The sequence below is a fragment of the Balaenoptera musculus genome, chromosome X, assembly GCF_009873245.2.
Source record: "Balaenoptera musculus isolate JJ_BM4_2016_0621 chromosome X, mBalMus1.pri.v3, whole genome shotgun sequence".
Taxonomy (NCBI): domain Eukaryota; kingdom Metazoa; phylum Chordata; class Mammalia; order Artiodactyla; family Balaenopteridae; genus Balaenoptera; species Balaenoptera musculus.
The window spans coordinates 121,133,672-121,150,417 of NC_045806.1; the positions used below are offsets into that span (position 1 = coordinate 121,133,672).

At 40.6% G+C, this 16,746-nt stretch overlaps 1 long non-coding RNA gene across 2 annotated transcripts; it reads left to right on the forward strand.

The window, feature by feature from the left end:
• Positions 1–3,645: 3,645 nt before the first annotated feature.
• Positions 3,646–12,965, forward strand: LOC118889025. 2 transcript variants are annotated; one of them, XR_005018403.1, is made up of 3 exons: positions 3,646–3,977; positions 4,870–5,099; positions 12,817–12,965. It is a non-coding gene; the product is annotated as an uncharacterized LOC118889025 (long non-coding RNA). The 2 variants fall into 2 exon arrangements; XR_005018404.1 differs by lacking the exon at positions 12,817–12,965 and adding an exon at positions 11,488–11,549.
• The last annotated feature ends 3,781 nt before the right edge of the window (positions 12,966–16,746 follow it).

Below are 16,746 nucleotides of genomic sequence, written 5' to 3' on the forward strand. Positions count from 1 at the left end.
CCTGGTCTGGGAGGATCCCACATGCCGCAGAGCGACTAGGCCCGTGAGCCACAATTGCTGAGCCTGTGTGTCTGGAGCCTGTGCTCCGCAACAAGAGAGACCGCGATAGTGAGAGGCCCGCGCACCGCGATGAAGAGTGGCCCCCACTTGCCGCAACTAGAGAAAGTCCTCGCACAGAAACGAAGACCCAACACAGCCATAAATAAATAAATAAATAAATAAATAAATAAAATTTAAAAAAAAAACAAAAAACCACCTTGTTGATACAGGCCTCGGAGGATGGGAGATCCAATCAGAGAAGCTGAAGCACCACTCGCCTCTGAGTCAGCCAATGAGAGGCCAGCAACGGTGAGCCGCAACCGTGGGTCCAAAGTTCAAGCTGGATTTGTGGGCTGAAGGGGTAAGTGCCTTCGTGGATGTTCAGCCTTGGTAACAAAGAGGGTATCAGATGTGATTATTTGCTTGCTCTTTGCTTGCTTCATTGTATGTTTCTAATCGTGCTGGTTACCTGGGGCTGATGTACAAAATGCCAGAGATTGGTTTCCTTGAAGGACACGTACATAATGTCTCACACTTCTGGAGGTCAGAAGTCGATATCAGGATGTCAGCGGGTTTGGTTCCTTCAGACTGGTGTGAAGGAAGCCTGTGTTCCAGGCCTCTCTCCTTGGCTTGTGGAGATGGCAGAGACACCCCTCCATCTGTTCCCAGTTTTCTCCCTCTATGAGGGTGTCTATGCCCATATTTCCCCTTTGAATATGGATACAGGTCATTTTGTATTCGGGGTCATCCTAATGAAGGCAGTTTAAGTTGATTTGTTCTGTAGAGATCCTATCTCTGTATAGAATCACTTGTTAGGTGCAGAGGTTTAGGACATCAACATAGGAGCTTTAGGGAGAAAGAATTCAACCCACAAAGACATGAATTTTGAGATATAGGTGGGCATATCTCCTGACTCTTCTATTAAGAGAACATTGGTTCTGTTCACACATAAACACTGGTTTGATGCTTACGAGGTGGTATAGTAACAGATTTGAGTTCTTCCAACACATGTAAGCGTAGAATATTGATGGAAAGTCTTACTTAAGCAGATGTTTTTGGTGAATTAATGCATTCAATCCCTGAGCTATCTGGAAAATATTGAATTTTTTCATAATAGTGCATCATTTACCAATTTCTGCGTTGTAAATGACTTCAAGCTTAGCGGACTAAAGCAGCAATTATTTATTATTTCTCATGTATCTACGGGCCAGCTGAATGCTTCTGCCGTTATGGGTGGTGCTTGTCAGGATTCTCGTGTAGCCCTCCTTTCTTTTTTCATCATCCCTGGTACAGTTCATATCCCATTGCTTCAAATTTAATAGTGTATAGAAAGGACTTTTGTCTGTGTGCTAAAATTGATGTTTGATTGTAAGCAATGTTTTGTCGATACTCCTATAACCATAATCATAAAAAAGAGAACACTGCTGACTGTTTATGGGAAAATAAGGTGACACATTCCATGTAATTTTCCTCAAGAATTTGAAGAGTGAATAGTTTTTATCACTCTTACAAAGTTTCTGACTTTCCACCACTGTGAAGAGGGAAGATATTCTATCATTTCAGTCCTTATAAGTGCTTTAAAATGTGAATTGTGATTTGTTTTAGACACCAATGTTTCTTCAGTTACGTTTGGCCTTCGTTTTGTACTCTGAAAATAATTTGTAAAATTCCCTGTTGATTAGGATGTGAAAACATGAAAAGTACGTCACGCACCCAGTGAGACATATTATGGACAACCTACTGAAATCAGGCCCTGAGAAAAGGGACAGCACCGTCGTGGGAGACAAAACAGAAAATGTTTTCTTAATGTTTTCAGAAACCCACAAACTCAGGAGAAAGAATTTGACAGGGCAGGATACTAGAGAGAGCGTGACCACTCTGAGGTGTGTGGCTATGCAGGGGGCCATTGCCTGATCGAGGAGAGCTCTAAAATTCTTTTTTCTCTGGTCCAGTGGAGAACTCTGTCGGACCATTAGCCCTGAGAAACTGTTCTTGGGGCCATCAGACGAAGGATTTATGATAAATGAGCCACCGGTATGGGAATGTTATGTATTTAGATTGTTGAATATGATAAGAATCGTAGGAAAATATTTCAAAGACAAAAAAGGATTAGACACCCAAGGAGACCAGAACAAACTACCACCAAAGGACCTTCAGGTAAATCCCTCTCTCCGGTATCTCAGGATGATCTCACACACCGGAAACAAAATTTTGGATGAGAAGAGCTCTAGGAGAAGCTCAAGGACGACTGACACACAGGAAATGTAAGAAAGAGAGGAATACAGTGGTATGATGTTGAAGAGGGTAAGACCAAAGAAGTACATGTGATTACTGATTTCAAAAGGTGATTAAGGAGAAAGGGCACCCCGTGAGTAAACATGATCTAACAGTGTGGTTTACTCGAATGATAAACTAAGGGAAAGAGCTTTACTGCTTAAACAACTAATGATAAGCATCAACTCTGAGAAAATAGTATTATAAGGACAAACATAACCCATTCAAAGTTTTTCAACATGACCAGTGTCAGGGAAATCATTTAAAAGCAGAATCGAGGACCCAAACACAGCACGGAAATAATGAAAGCAAAATGTCCAAGAAAAAATACCTATCCAGGGCTTCCCTGGTGGCGCAGTGGTTGAGAATCTGCCTGCCAATGCAGGGGACACGGGTTCGAGCCCTGGTCTGGGAAGATCCCACATGCCACGGAGCAACTAAGCCCGTGAGCCACAACTACTGAGCCTGCGCGTCTGAAGCCTGTGCTCCGCAACAAGAGAGGCCGTGACAGTGAGAGGCCCGCGCACCGCGATGAAGAGTGGCCCCCGCTTGCCACAACTAGAGAAAGCCCTTGCACAGAAACGAAGACCCAACACAGCCAAAAATAAATAAATAAATAAATAAATAAATTTATAAAAAAAAAAAAAAAAAAAATACCTATCCAAGGTGGAAGAAACTGAAGTTACTAATCTGACTGGTTCAGATTAATCTTAGTTGGTTCCCCCCCCCCCCAAGAGTGCATTTTCCTGTTTTTGAAAACAGAAACCTTTTTGACATGCACAGTGGCATCCTGGGGAGGATGCTGGAAGCATCCAATCAGAGCAGCTCAAGGGCCACTCGGGATCGGCTCAGCCAATGAAAGTCCTGCAGCTCCTGAGGCCTAGCCATGGACTCAAAGTGTGAAGAGTTGTCCTGGGCTTGAAGCAAAAAAGAGTCTTCCCAGCACGTGCAGCTTTTGAGATTGAGAGGAGAAAGGGATGTGATTCCTTGCCATTGGGCCAAAATATTAGACTGTGGCACAGCGTAAAGCAATAAGAGCCTTCTTGGGAAATTCGGCCTTTAGAGATTATAGAGTATGCCGGAACGTTTCATTCACTGTGGTTTCTTTGCTGGTTGGCTGTTAATCACGGTGATTTAATGATATGAATTCAGAGACTGTACCGGACCTGTCTTTTGTCCCGTGCATCAAATTGTGGCAAGAGCGCCCTCTAGCGGCGCCGGGCGGTGCGGACGGCCTCTCCTGCCGCCTGCACGCGCGCGCACGCACGCCCCCGGCGGCACCGCGCGCTCCGCCGCTTCGCCCGTCGCGCCGCGCAGGCGGTCGCTCGCCGAGCCCGCGGCCGGGACCCTGGCGTGCAGCGCGGGCCTCGGCGGGGCTCAAGGCCCCGGCCCGGAAGGATGCGGCCCTGGGCGGCCCGGGAGCTGAGCAGGGCCCCCGCGCCGACCCCCGCGGGCCCCGGCCTCCGGAGCCGCAGCTGCCGCCCGGCCCCCGAGAGACATGACTTGCAAGCCGCGTTCCGACTGGATTCCCTACAGTGTCTTAGATGATGAGGGCAGCAACCTGAGGCAGCAGAAGCTTGACCGGCAGCGGGCCCAATTTTAAAAAAAAGGAAGACAAACAAAAAAACAACAATATGGCAAGAAGTTAATGACGAGTATTTCAAGTAAGATTTTTTTATAAACTCATTTGTAAAATGAACTCTTCGGAAATTTGGTGTAGTAAGCTATTTTCACTGGTTGTATCATTCCATTCCATTTTCTAGGAATAAAAATTAGCTTTTTCCCCTTCATGATTGAAACCATTTTCTTAGTGGTAGGATAAGCTGTCCCTTAAAAGTCCAAGAGGAAACACTATTGGAAGCCTAGTCATTTGGGGAGGAAACCACACTGATGACCCACATTTCTTCAATTCTTCTAAAGTCCCTTTTTGGTTCAATTTCTGTAACTTATTTCTCCATGAATACATTTAAGTACGCTTTTGATTGTATTATCTTAGGCTCTTGAAAGTAATTTGATCTTAATTTTTAAGTATTTCCAATTAATTGATTCCTTTTCTCTCCTCTGGTGGTTTCTTAAAGAATAGGGACATTGTTGAGTGTTTTTTTTTTTTCCCCCAACCAACCTCTCTTATATTTATCCTCCATGCGAGGTATTTTAGGAAACCAAATCATGCTAAATAAAAGAAATTTAAATTTGTTAACGATGAATTATTTTTAATCATTTTATGAGTAACCATTTTTCATTTGTGTTCTCGGTGTGAGGACTGTGATATTGCCATTTCTTCCACCTGTATATAGCAGTATCATCCAGAGATTCTTATGTGGGCTATAGTAGCCGATAAAATGCAGTAACAGATATAAAAACCACACCTACCCGTTTATTCTCCTTCAACATATCTCAAATCCTAATTCAGTTAAATACATAAAATAGGACCCCAGAGCAGTGTAAACTGAGAGAAAACTAATTTTCTAGAGTCAAGCACCATAACTTGTGAAATTTCTTTGTACCTAATTCAGATTTCTCCGAATCTTTTTTTTTTATTTTTACTTTTTGCAGTCTTTCCCTTTTCGGTTTTCATCCAAGAATCTTGACTGAACTGCAGTTGTGCACGGACGAAGGGATCATCCACTGACAGCAGGTGTAAGCAGCATCTCCAGAGCAGCAGCCCACGAGGGGCTGGCAGCCCGCGAGCCAAAGCAGTTGGCCCAGAGTGTGGTGGGGCGTCCAGAGCTGAACTGATAACAGCCTTCCTGTGATACTCAGCCCGGAGATCACGTTGGAAAGAGGTGTGATAGCTCACTTGTTGTTTTTCCCTTCATGTAGTTTTAGATTCTACATATAGATGATATCATATTATATTTCTCTTTGTCTGACTTATGTCACTTAGTATGATAATCTCTAGGTCTATCCATATTGTTGCAAAAGGCATTATTTCATTCTTTTTATGGCTGAGTCATATTCCATTGTATATATGTACCACATCTTCTTTATCCATTCATCTGTTGATGGACATTTAGGTTGATTCCATGTCTTGGCCACTGTAAATAGTGCTGCTATGAACATTGGTGTGCATGTATCTTTTTGAATTAGAGTTTTCTCTGGATATATGCTCAGGTGTGGGTTTGCTGGATCATATGATAGATCTATTTTTAGTTTTTTAGGACTCTCCATACTGTTCTCCACAATGTATGTACAAACTTACATTCCCACCAACAGTGCAGGAGGGTTCCGTTTTCTCCTTTTAAAATTTCTTTTTTTTTTTGGCCACGCCACGTGGCCTGTGGGATCTTAGTTCCCCTACCAGGCATTGAACCCACATCCTCAGCAGTGAAAGCACAGAGTCCTAATCACTGGACTGCCAGGGAATTTCCAGGTTCCCTCTTCTCCACAACCTCTCCAGCATTTATTGTGTGTAGACTTTTTGATGATGGCCATTCTCACCCGTGTGAGGTGGTACCTCATTGTAGTTTTGATTTGCATTTTCTAATAATTAGCAATGTTGAGCGTCTTTTCATGTGCCTATTGACCATCTGTATTTCTTCTTTGGAGAAATGTCTATTTAAGTCTTCTGCCCGTTGTTTGATTTGTGTTTTTGGTGGTGGTGTTGATTTGTATGAGCTGTTTGTATATTTTGGAAATTAAGCCCTTGTAGGTCATTTGCAAAAATTTCTCCCATTCCATAAGTTGTCTTTTCATGTTGTTTATGGTTTCCTTTGCTGTGCAAAAGCTTGTAGGTTTCATTAGGTCCCATTTGTTTATTTTTTATTTAATTTCTATTGCCTAGGGAGACTGACCTAAGAAAACATTTGTATGATTTATGTCAGAGAACGTTTGGCCTATGATCTCTTGTAGAAATTTTATGGTGTCATGTCTTCTGTTTAAGTCTTTAAGCCATTTTGAGTTTATTTTTCTGTATGGTGTGAGCGTGTGTTCTAACTTCATTGATTTACATGCAGCTGTCCAACTTTCCCAACACCACTTGCAGAAGAGCCTGTCTTTTTCCCATTGTATACTTTTGCCTCGTTTGTTGAAGTTTAATTGACTGTAGGTGTGTGGGTTTATTTCTGGGCTCTCTATTCTCTTCCATTGATCCATATATGTTTTTTTGTGCCAAAACCATGCCATTTTGATTACTGTAGCTTTGTAGTATTGTCTGAGGTCTGGGAGGGTTGTGCCACCTGCTTTGTTCTTTTTCTTCAGGATTTCTTTGGCAGTTCTGGGTCTTTTATGGTTCCATATAAATTTTAGGTTTATTTGTTCTAGTACTGTGAAATATGTCATGGGTAATTTGATTGGGATCGCATTAAATCTGTAGATTGCTTTGGGTAGTATGGCCATTTTTACAATATTGATTCTTCCACTCCAAGAGCATGGGATATCTTTTCATATTTTTAATTATTTTCAATTTCCTTTATTAATGTTTTATAGTTCTCAGTGTATAAGTCTTTCACCTCCTTGCTCAGGTTTATTCCTGAGTATTTTATTTTTGGGGGTGCAATTTTAAAAGGTATTTTTTTTTTTACATTCCCTTTCTGATATTTCATTGTTAGTGTAAAGAAATGCAGTCAATTTCTGTATGTTAATCTTGCATCCTGCTACCTTGCTGACTTCGTTTATCAGCTCTAGTAGTTTTTGTGTGGAGTCTTTAGGGTTTTCTCTATATAGTATCATGTCGTCTGCATATAATGACAATTTTACTTCTTCACTTCCAATTTGGATACTTTTTATTTCTTTTTCTTCTCTGATTGCTGTGGCTAGGACTTCCAATACTATGCTGAATAGAAGAGGTGAGAGTGGGCATCCTTGCCTTGTTCCAGATTTTAGCTGGAAGGCTTTCAGCTTTTCCCTGTTGAGTGTTATATTGGCTGTGGGTTTGTCATAAACGAATGGCTTTTATTATGTTGAGATATGATCCCTTTATACCCACTTTGGTAAGAGTTTTTTTCATGAATGGATGTTGAATTTTTCAAATGCTTTTTCTGCATCTATTTAGATGATCATGTGGTATTTGTCTTTTCTTTTGTTGATGTGGTGTATCACATTGATTGATTTGTGTATGTTGAACCATCCTTGTGAACTTGGGATGAATCCCACTAGGTTGTGGTGTATGATCTTTTGTGTGTGTGTTGTTGGATTCAGTTTGTTAATATTTTGTTGATAATTTTTTCATCTATATTCATCAAAGATGTTGACCTGTAATTTTCTTTTTTTGGTGATGTCTTTCTCTGGTTTTGGTATCAGGGTGATTTGTTTTTTTTTTTTTTTACAGATTCTATTCCACTTCTAGTGATCAGTCTGTTCAAATTATCTGTTTCTTAGTAATTCAGTTTTGGTGGGCTGTATGTTTCTAGAAACTTGTCCATTTCTTCTAGGTTGTCAAATTTGTTGGCATATAATTGTTCATAGTATTCCCTTATGTTTTTTGTATTTCTGCGGTATCAGTTGTTATGTCTCCTTTTTCATTTCTTATTTTGTTTGTTTGGGTTCTCTCTCTTTTCTTCTTGGTGAGCCTGGCCAGAGGTTTGTCAATTTTGTTTACCTTTTCCAAGAACGAGCTCTTGGTTTTATTGGTTTTTTTCCTATTTTATTAATACCTGTTTTATTTATTTCCTCTGTGATCTTTATTATTTCCTTCCTTCTGCTGACTTTAGGTTTTATTTATTCTTCTTTTTCTAATTTTTTAAAGTGGTTAGTTGTCTATTTGAGATTTTTCTTGTTTTCTGAGGAAGGCCTGTATCGCTATGAAATTCCCTCTCAGACCTGCTTTTGCTGCATCCCATAGATTTTGTATGGTTGTGTTTTCATTGTCATTTGTCTCAAGGTATTTTTTAATTCCTTTAATTCCTTCTTTGATTTCCTTGTTGACCCACAGTTTTTTAGTAGCATGTTGTTTAGGCTCCATGTAGTCGTTTTTTTCCTCATTTCTTTTCCCGTGTTTGATTTCTAGTTTCCTGTCCTTGTGGTCAGAGAAGATGCTTGAAATAATTTCTATACTCTTAAATTTTTGAGGTTTTGTTTTGTGCCCTAGCATGTGGTCAGTCCTAGAGAATGTTCCATGTGCACTTGACAAGAATGTTCATTCTGGTTTTTTTAATGTAGTGTCCTGAAAATATCAATTAAGTTTAACTGTTCTATTGTATCATTTAGGATCTCTCTTGCCTTATGGATTTTCTGTATAGAAGATCTCTCCATTGCTGTGAGAAGGGTGTTAAATTCTCCTTCTTTTATTGTATTCCTGTTGATTTCTCCCTTTATGTCTGTTAGTAGTTGTTTTCTGTATTCAGGTGTTCCTATATTCGGTGCATATGTGTTGACGAGTGTAAAATCCTCCTCATGTATTGATCCTTTCACCATTATATAGTGTCCCTCTTTATCTTTCTTTATGGCCTTTGTTTTAAAGTCTATTTTGTCTGACATGACTATGCACCCCCCACTTTCTTGTCATTTCCATTTGCATGAAATATCTTTCTCGATCCCCTCACTTTCAATCTATGTGTGTCCTTTACCGTGAAGTGGGTCTCTTGTAGGCAGTATATTATAGGCTCTTGTTTGTTTTGTTTTTTTTTAATCCAATCTGCCACTCTATGTCTTTTGACTGGAGCATTTAGTCCATTGACATTTAAGGTAATTATATATATATATATATATATATATATATATATATATATATATATATGAACTTACTGCTATTTTAAACCTTGTTTTCCAGTTGATTCTGTGCTTCTTCTCTGTTCCTTTCTTTGTCTTTTTGTAGTTTGATAATTTCCTTTTATTTTATGCTTGTGTTTTTTTCTTTTTGGTTTTAGTGAATCTATTGGATGTTTTTGATTTGTGGTTACCCTGTTTTTCGAGTCTAACCCCCTTCCTATATCTACTTGCTTTAGAGTGAGAGTCATATAGGCTCAAACACATTCTAATAAAAGAAAAAACTCTACATTTTCTTACTCTTCTCCCCAACCTTTTATGATTTTGATGTCCTCTTTTGCATCTTCTTGTTTATCCTTTTGTTGTTCATTGTGGTTATCATCCTTTTCCCAAAAGTGTTTTGATTTTTAAAAATCTGTGTATGGGCTTATTTAAGTGGTTTATTTTCCAGTTGTGATTTTCTCTTTCCTATAGATTCTTGCTTCTTTTCTGTGTAGAGAAGACCTTTTAATATTTCTTTTAGAATAGATTTAGGATTGCTGTATTCTTTTAGATTTTGCTTGTCTGAGAAATCTTTCCTTCTATTCTATATGATTATCCTGATGGGTAGAGTATCCTAGGTTGCAGATTTTTCCCTTTTAGGATTTTGAATATATCTTGCCACTCCCTTCTGGCCTGCAACTTTTCTGTAGAGAAAGCAACTTATAGCCTTATGGGGGTACCCTTGTAATTAAGTCTTTGTTTTTTTCTTGCTGCTTTTAGAATCCTCTCTTTATCTTTAAATTTTGCCATTTAATTATAATATGTCTTGGTCTAGGTCTGTTTGAGTTCATCTTGTTTGGAACCCTCTGTGCTTCCTGTACCTGGATTTCTGTTTCCTTCTTTAGTTTTGGGAAGTTTTCAGCCATAATATCTTGAAATATGTTTTCGATCCCCTTTTCTCTTTCGTTCCCATGTGGAATCCCTATTATGTGTAGATTGGCACGCTTTATGTGAGCCCATAGATCTCTGATATTGCTTTCATTTCTTTTTTCATTTGGCTTTCTGTCTGCTGTTCTGATTTTGTGATTTCCATTCTTCTGTCTTCCAGATGACTTATTTGTTCCTCTGCATTATTCATTCTGCTATTCATTGCCTTTAGCTCAGCTTTCATCTCAGCAAATGAGTTTTCAAATTTTTCTTGGCTCCCCCTTATAGTTTCTAGCTCCTTTTGATAGTACTCTGCATTTCTGTCAATAGCCTGTCTTAATTCCTTTAGTATTTTCATTATCTCCTATTTGAAATCTGTATCTATTAAACTGAAGAGGTCTGTTGCATTGTTTGTTCTTTCAGGAAAATTCTCTTGGTCTTTTAACTGGGAGTGGTTCTGCTTCTTCATTTTACTTATATTTCTCTTACCCTATGAGTTTAGGGGAAACAGTTTTCTTCTGTGTTCTTGGAGGGCTATTTATATGTGGGAGCATCCCTGTGTAGCTGGTGTGGGTTTGATATTTTTGTTGCGAGGGCTGTTTTTAGCATGGATGCCTGCTGCCTCTTTCCTCAGCACGTGCTGGCCATTATCCCCTTGATACGGGGTGGGCAGATACGGCAGCTGGTGCCAGATCCTGGGGCTCTTGGCAGTGGTGGCTGCTCATGTGTGCCCCCGGAGCCTGCAATGGTAGAGGAGGTGGCTCACAACTGCTCCTGGAGCTTCTGTAGGTGGTGTTCTGTCACCTGAGAGCACACGCAGGGGAAAAGGCTGCAAAGGTGGGTCCTTTCCCTCTCCTCGCACACCCCCCAGACAATGGTGCCTGGCCTCTAAGGTGAGCCCAGGTTTCCTCCAGGTACACGCTCAGCAGCGGTTGCAGCAGACTCCAGCCCCTTCAGACTGTTTCTGCACAGCCAACCCCAGTCGTCTCCCCGGGTCTGATCTCCAAAGCCCAAGTTTCTGCACCCAGCTCCTGCCCACACTGGTGGATGCACATCTCAGGCAGGCAAGTGCAGGGTTGTGGCACTGACCGTCTGTGCAGTTCTCTCTCTGTTCTGGCTGCCACAAACCAGTTGCTGTGCTCTGCTCCGAACCTCCAAGCTTCCCATTAGTCCCAGCCGATCTCCCCGCTGGTGAGGGGACTTCCCATGGTATAGGAACCTTTCCTCTTTCACAGGTCCCTCCCGGGGCACAGGTCCCGTCCTGATTCCTTTCTTTTCTTCTTTTGTCCTACCCATTTATGTGGAGATTTTCTTGAACTTTCAGAAGCTTGAGGTCTTCTGCCAGTGTTCAGTAGATATTCTGTGAGAGTCATTCCACAAGTAGATGTATTTTTGGTGTACTTGTGGGAGGAGTGACTTTCACATCCTACTACTCCACCATCTTGATCACTCTCTCCTGTCTTCACTTTCTTTCATCAGCGTCTTATACTTTTCCGAGTATATGTCTTTTACCTCCTTAGATAGGTTTATTCCTGGGTATTTCAGTGTTTTTTGCTGCAATCGTAAATGGGATTGTTTCCTTATTTCTTAATTCATACAATTTATTCTTTCCCAATCCAGAATTTTTTTGATTTTTAGAACACAGACCTTCAGGACCTGCAATTTTGCATCACTGGATGATGAGAGTATCTAGTGAGAGCAGCTCAGGCCCCACCCTTATGCAGCCACTGAGGTACTGGCAGCCAGTGAGCCACAGCTATTGGTCCAAAGAGTGGTGGAGTGACCAGGCCTGAACCAATCACAGCCGTCCTGTGATATTCAGGCAGAAAATTGAGGCTGAAAGTGTAGGATTCTCTGTCAGCTGGTCTTGTTACTTTACTTGTTTTTCATCTTGGTGATTTAAGGATATAAATCCAGAGCACATAGTGCCCCGTGTCTCTGGACAATTGCATCGAATAAGAAGATGATGGTCAGCAAATAAAGATTTTTCTTTTTCTTCTAGAATTTGAATGGTAATATTCAAGTGAATGTTAATATATTAATATTATCATTGTGTTTTTCTTGGCACAGTGCCTCTTTACTTGTATAATTTTTCTAAAAATATATTGCTGATTTTTGACAAAGTTGATGATTTTCTAATTGTTTCTTTTAAAAACATTGATTTCTAGCTTCATACTTTGTGAAGCAGGAACATATTGTGGGATTCAGTCCTTTGAAATGTTTTATAATTTGCTTTAAAGTTCAGTATTTTATCACCAGTGTTAAGAGTTTTATTTGAACATATATGATAGGTTAAAATAACAATTGATTTGGATGTAAAAACCTTGGAAGGATATCACCCTTAGCCAAACAATGAGACTAAAGCTGAATAAACTACAAAAATTTCATGGACTCATCAAAAGAGAGATAAGACTCTCACAGAAGAGACCCCACATGTAGAATTCTGCATTTGACAGAGAACCACTTGCTGTAGAGAAAGATGAGGGCCGGTCAGGAAACTAGAAAGAGCTTCATTGAGAATTGCATGCATGCCAGGGTCAGTTTTACTTCCAGAGCTCTCTTTGATAGCAATAGATCAGGAATTAGGACAAATAATCCTCCTTATCAAGATTTTAGCTTATTATTATTATGGAATATTTTTAAAAGCTTATACAGCATTTAGGAAAACTGAGTTAGCTGCGCAGTAAATCTAGGAAAGTTATCATATGATGAAACCAAATTTATATTTTAAAGCAGGACAAGAAAATTTCAAGATAAAATTCTCTCACTGTGTCCATCTGGGCCTCCACCTTCCCTCCCTAATGTGTAGTGTACATATGCATTTCACATTTACTAGATCTCCTTAAAGATGGGAATGTCTGCTCAACCATAAAAATTGTTTTGTTACCTTTCTTCTGACACTAGCAATGTAACTTCTTAAAAGCATGGCGTTCTTTCCCATCTCTGTAGGTGGTCATCATGACTGGCTGTGTGTTCTCTCTTGACTGATGGAGGAAACTGGAGGTCAATTCAAAGAAAAAGAATTGGAACATTATTAACTATCTTGAAATTCAGCAATATACCTATAGAAAAACCAAATCTAAAAAAGTCAATGCACCAAGAAGAGAACACAACAGATGTTAAATAAATATTATCATGAGCATTAACACTCAAATGACTTGAGGTAGGAGAAGGAGTCATCTTACTTCTCTTAACCGCTGAACATCCTCCTCTTATTTTGATGCAAGGAGATGGAGACGTGTCCCACTACCAAACCTGGATGCCTGTACTTAAATCACCATGGTGCAAAGCAAGTACTTGAACAGAGAAACAACAGGGAAGCTATCACACCTCCTTCCTACTCTATCTCGGGGTTGAGTATCACAGGAAGGCTGTTATTGGTTCAGGCCTGGTCACTCCACCACTCTTTGGACCAATAGCTGTGGCTCACAGGCTGCCAGTCCCTCCTCGGCTGCATCAGTGGAGGGTGGGGCCTGAGCTCCTCTCACTGGATACTCTCATCATCCAGTGATGCAAAATTGCAGGTCCTGAAGGTCTGAAGGTTCCTGCAAGGTCCTGAAGGTTCTAAAAATCAAAAAATTCTCGATTGGGAAACAATAAATTGTATGAATCTGAATGAATTCCAGTAGTAATTTCAGAAACCAGTGACTTAAAAAAGTGAATTGTTTCTTGGAAGTTTCAGGTAGCTATTTTGTAATATGTTTGAGTACTCATGTGTGCATTTAAATGACTTAATATTATGGGACATGTCGAAAAAGGTTGAAGAGGGATGTATTGGTGGGCTTATTTGCTTCCTCACTTTATCTCTGGCTATATCACACATAAAGTATCTCTAGTAAATTCCACAACATCCTCCCAGGGAATGAGAATTAAAATGCAAAATAAAATTAATACAAAAATAATTTAGACCTTAAGGAACTCTATAAAGGCTGACCTAGAACTAAAATGACTGTTCAGGTAAGTTATGAAATGCAGTATGGTTAAGGAAGAGTCACAATTTTTGTTGGAACAAACTGCACTACAGACATATATTCAAGTAGAACTGATAATGTTTGATGTTTACTTCAACTTCAAAATGTTTTAGTGATGGGCAGTAGTATGGCACAGGTCGAAAAACTAGAGTCAATCTGACTCTTCAGTGCTACAGGTCTTTTCCTGACAAGTGAGTGGCTCTGAAAAGACCCTTTGGTTTGCGAGGCTCAGGTGGTTCTGAAGCAGCTCATTTGAGTATGGTGTACCTGATGACTGCCTTGGTGGCCTAGGACATGGCGTGCTTGCCAATCTCCCTGGGCAGCAGCAGGGGCACGGAGGTCTGGATCTCTCTGAAGGTGATGGTGGAGCGCTTGGTGGAGCTGGCCAGGGGTGCAGCCTCCTCGGCGATGGGCTCGAAGATGTCCAGGCCCTCGTGAAAACCTGCTTCAGCACCCTGGGGAAACAGGTGATGAAACTGTCTGGGCAGCAGCGGCGACAACGCCTTGGCATCTTCTGCTTTGGGCTCTTTGGTTCGGCCTCTGTGGGCTCTTTGGTGCCCAGGCTTTCCTCAGAAGAAGTCTCACGGCAAGGCTCGGCCATGTCGGAGCCACCTTCCCCACAGCTCAGAGGGAAGGACAATGAGGCTGCTGAGGGCCAGTGGCCGGGTTTATAATCCCTGCGTTCTCTGATGTCACAGGCAACGTCCATATCTGACTGGACAAAATGCAAGGCAGGGAGGCCTGTCACTAAGGCACCCCATGTCACGTGTCATTGGATGCCACCCTGCTTGGCCTCCCGTCAACCCATCCCAGTGGAAATCTGGTGACCTTTAAACTTTCCGTGACCTCCACTAGAAAAATCTTTGAACTATGCCCCATGGAGGAAAAGGTCATCCGTTCACTTCAGCTGATTTATGCCTACTATTTATGCATGAGAACTTTGAAAAGATGTCACCCAAGTCACCTACATTGAAGAAAAATCAGTTTGAGTTCCCTGAGAGAGTCTCTATAACTCAAACCTTTGCCACCATCAAAATGACTCTGGCCACTTGGGGGCCATTTTTCTCAACACAGAATTTTCTCTTTCCATGGCTGAGCCACCGTGGCTTGAGCAGGAACTCTCTGACTTGGTCAGCAGAGTGCTCCTCAAAATCAGTCATAGGACATAACTGACCAGCCCTTACCTCCAATTCTTATCAAACTTACAGGGAATCAGAAAGAACAGTAAAACCACATTCTCCAAAGACAGGCCACAAACAGAAATCGGATACTTGTACATAAATACTAAAAATATTTAACATTTAGCAAATTTTAATTTTTTTTAACATTACTTAGGTACCCCAAATACCACACATACTGGAATTGATGCAAAAATATGTGTTAGTTGAAAGAAATTATTTTTCTAATTCCCTAGAAACCTTCCGAGTGAGAAGAAACTAATCAGTAAAAGGGAAATATTTAAAAATTAGAAACACATTCCTTTCAAAAACCTACGAAACTCAAGCAAAGTATATCTTTAATGTACTTATGTAAAAATAAATTACAGACATTGAACCGAGAAGGACTTAGGAAGACTTGAAGAAATGGAGGTCTTCAATGAGCTAAGATCCTAATGGTCAGGTTTCCAAGTGTGTTTCCTGTGAGGGCTTCAAGGAGCGGCTAATTCTACTGCTAACAAAATAGTTCCAATCATGAAAGGATAAATGCTATTTTTTATTACTGGTAAATACAATATGATGATCAAACCATGGAAGAAAGTTTACAACAGGGAATTCTTTGGACCATAATGATAGTGTTAACATGAACCCCAAAGCTACAGGAGGACACCTTTGTGATTACAAATTCTCAAGGAGACTTTTCCTGACCCCAAATCTAGGGCATGGTGTAGAATTCTTTTTTTCTGGCATCTTCCCTTTCCATTAGAAAAAGTCCAGTTTTTCATTAAGGGTGCAGCCATTCAAGCAACCACAATTATTAAAGATCTCAATGAAGTATTAATTTCTGTCACTTTTCACACAGAGGTGAGCATTTTCAATAATGTATATAAATAATTTTGTCAAGTTGTTTTTCATGTCTTGAATGGAAAGTTCCCCCATTTTCTATTCCATTTATTGACCAAAACAGAAGTGTAACTGACCCTTTAAACTACTCTGCAACGTAAAAGACAACTAACACTCATACTGGTGCCATGGAGGTACCTCTCCAAGGGGTTGCCCAGCAGGATAGGCAGATTTTTACTTGTCGGCTCAGAACTCTCAAACAGCAAAGCAGAAGCTATGTGTCCTCTTAAAGATTAGCTCTGTAATGGGCATAACATCACTTCTTTCATACTCCATTGGTCGAAGCAATTATAGGCCTGCCAGAGTCAAGAGGCAGGGGAACAGACATGCTTAATCCATCCGAGAAGTGTCTGGGAATGAGCAGCTTTCACAAATGTAACAAATAGTGCCACACAACACATGCTTTTTGAGGTGCTGCTGGGTGCCACACACGATATGTCCGTAGCACAAGGTCCTGGGTTCCTTGGGCCACAGTGTTGTTAAACTATGGAATACTTTCCCACTTGACTCACTCTCATCTGGGTGAACTCCTGCATGCAGTGAATCCCTATAATCCAGGGCAAACCTTTCCCTCTGGTGGCATGAAGTTTCTGACCATTGTAGACATACCATCCCCCTACTCCTGGGCCCCTGGACATAGAAATACAGACACACAGATTGACAGAAAGGAGAATGTTTCGAGTGAGTACATGCTTCAAAGAACTCTACCAGAATCTGGTCTGGATATCAGATTTTAATTTGATTGCCTCATTCATGACCCTAACTCCAAGTAAGATTACATTTGAGGTACTGGGGTTTAGGACTTCAATATAAGAATTTCAGGGGACGCAATTCAAAGTATATGTGAT